A 2925-nucleotide genomic window follows, 5' to 3' on the forward strand; every position below is an offset into this window, starting at 1 on the left:
ATATCAAAAAAGTACTCCAGAGTGTTGTTCAGCATGGGGGTGAGTAGAAAATGAAGGCTAATCATGTTTTGGGTGTACTATTCCTTTAACACCTTCCATCAGTCTAAAGGTCTTCTGATTTAATAGAGATGGAGCTTGTTTTTAATGAAGGACGTGGAGACGGTTGGTGTAGATGTTGAATAGACAAGCAGCATGGTGGGATGAAGGCTGGTGATGCACGCGGATGACTACTAAGAAGAACAAGATTACAGAAGAGTCTTGGGTTAATCATCTGAATCCAGCGAAATACGTTTAATTCAGAAAACTCAGATAAATTTCCAACCATCCAGATCTTTATCCAGACCATTTGATCACTATAGGAAAATATTGGAAGGTAATTGATGAGGTTTTCCATGAGGAAGACTTCAGAAAAGAAAAGCTGTAACAGAAGTTAAAGAACTCCAACAAAGTTATTTGCAGATTTGTCTGGTCGTGACTCCATCATTTCCTGCTTAACGATTGAATTACTCCTCGTTATTTCCTCAAACACTGACTGAGCCGCCGTTTCTTTTCTTCTCCTGAATGGTTTTATATTCTTTCCTGAACTTCCATTGGTGATTTATTCCTAAATAGAGACCCTTTCAGGTCTCTTTCATTCTGCTTGAAAAGGTCTGCAAGAGCTTTGGATCCTGCAGCCTCATTTGCATAAATGAGCTGTGCAGGTATTTGTTTTAAGAATTAATTACAATTGATTCAAGAATTCTTCCCACAGCATTTGGGAGTTTCTATGTCTTTTAATGACTATGATTTTTTTCTTTTGCAACACAGAAATCAAATTGGTGAGTGTCCTCTAAAAGAAGTGATTCAGTGTTTTCTGCAAAAGATTGTGGCAGTAATATTTACATAAGTCGTCCAACAGTGCTGCTCCCTGTAGATGATTTTTCTCTTTTCTATACAACAAAAAGACAATTTAAATGCCAGAACAAACTATATCCAACTCTTTAAAGGTGTTAAAGTTGGATATTGAATAAAAATGAATGTTTAAACTGGAGGAGAAGATGTCCTTCTTTAACCGTGGATGAAAATCTTGGTGAAAAAGAATTTGTGGATCTTTCCAGAATCGACTTCCACTTTTTCCTCTCTTTGAGTGACTCAGATCTGTAGATTACCACGGTTAGATCAGAGCCAACCCCCCTGAGATTTACTGGCACGTTGTGTGTTGTTAGAGGAGCTCAGCTGGTCTCAGGCCAGCATGCGCTGCTTTGAATCGCGCTCCCGCTCGACTTTAAATAACTTTCTTAGGTCAGCATAAAAACATGAAGCAAACAATTTGTATCTCCTGACGCTTGCAGGGAGAAAAATCCCATGACTTCTCAATAATTAGGAATAAACTAGTTGTGCAAACTGGGAGGACTAAGTCTGCAAATAATTAAGCATTGGGATCAACCAAAAAAGGTTATTTTTGATGGAAGACTGAGGACTTGATAAGTGATATTTAAAGCTCCCTAAAGATACTCAAACCACAAGTTCCAGTTTGGACAACCAGTGCTAAAATTTGTCAGCATTCCTAAGTGAGAAAATCTCTTTTTACTGTTAAAAAGAAGTTTTCTCACTTAGGAATGCTGATAAATTTTAGCACTGGTTGTCCAAAGTCCTCAGTCTTCCATCAAAAATAACCTTTTTTGATGGAAGACTGAGGACTTTGGACAACCAGTGCTAAAATTTATCAGCATTCCTAAGTGAGAAAACTTCTTTTTAACAGTAAAAAGAGATTTTCTCACTTAGGAATGCTGACAAATTTTAGCACTGGTTGTCCAAACTGGAACTTGTGGTTTGAGTATCTTTAGGGAGCTTTAAATATCACTTATCAAGTCCTCAGTCTTCCATCAAAAATAACCTTTTTTGGTTGATCCCAATGCTTAATTATTTGCAGACTTAGTCCTCCCAGTTTGCACAACTAGTTTATTCCTAATTATTGAGAAGTCATGGGATTTTTCTCCCTGCAAGCGTCAGGAGATACAAATTGTTTGCTTCATGTTTTTATGCTGACCTAAGAAAGTTATTTAAAGTCGAGCGGGAGCGCGATTCAAAGCAGCGCATGCTGGCCTGAGACCAGCTGAGCTCCTCTAACAACACACAACGTGCCAGTAAATCTCAGGGGGGTTGGCTCTGATCTAACCGTGGTAATCTACAGATCTGAGTCACTCAAAGAGAGGAAAAAGTGGAAGTCGATTCTGGAAAGATCCACAAATTCTTTTTCACCAAGATTTTCATCCACGGTTAAAGAAGGACATCTTCTCCTCCAGTTTAAACATTCATTTTTATTCAATATCCAACTTTAACACCTTTAAAGAGTTGGATATAGTTTGTTCTGGCATTTAAATTGTCTTTTTGTTGTATAGAAAAGAGAAAAATCATCTACAGGGAGCAGCACTGTTGGACGACTTATGTAAATATTACTGCCACAATCTTTTGCAGAAAACACTGAATCACTTCTTTTAGAGGACACTCACCAATTTGATTTCTGTGTTGCAAAAGAAAAAAATCATAGTCATTAAAAGACATAGAAACTCCCAAATGCTGTGGGAAGAATTCTTGAATCAATTGTAATTAATTCTTAAAACAAATACCTGCACAGCTCATTTATGCAAATGAGGCTGCAGGATCCAAAGCTCTTGCAGACCTTTTCAAGCAGAATGAAAGAGACCTGAAAGGGTCTCTATTTAGGAATAAATCACCAATGGAAGTTCAGGAAAGAATATAAAACCATTCAGGAGAAGAAAAGAAACGGCGGCTCAGTCAGTGTTTGAGGAAATAACGAGGAGTAATTCAATCGTTAAGCAGGAAATGATGGAGTCACGACCAGACAAATCTGCAAATAACTTTGTTGGAGTTCTTTAACTTCTGTTACAGCTTTTCTTTTCTGAAGTCTTCCTCATGGAAAAC

General features: G+C 37.7%; 1 long non-coding RNA gene across 1 annotated transcript; it reads right to left on the bottom strand.

Annotated features, from left to right (window-relative positions):
• Positions 1–138: 138 nt before the first annotated feature.
• On the bottom strand, positions 139–2201 carry LOC107081372. Its single transcript, XR_001481065.1, has 2 exons — positions 1877–2201; positions 139–1656 (listed from the first exon to the last, which is right to left on the bottom strand). It is a non-coding gene; the product is annotated as an uncharacterized LOC107081372 (long non-coding RNA).
• Between the last annotated feature and the right edge of the window lie 724 nt (positions 2202–2925).

This window comes from Cyprinodon variegatus, unplaced genomic scaffold (genome assembly GCF_000732505.1).
Source record: "Cyprinodon variegatus isolate N-32 unplaced genomic scaffold, C_variegatus-1.0 Scaffold4544, whole genome shotgun sequence".
Classification (NCBI taxonomy): domain Eukaryota; kingdom Metazoa; phylum Chordata; class Actinopteri; order Cyprinodontiformes; family Cyprinodontidae; genus Cyprinodon; species Cyprinodon variegatus.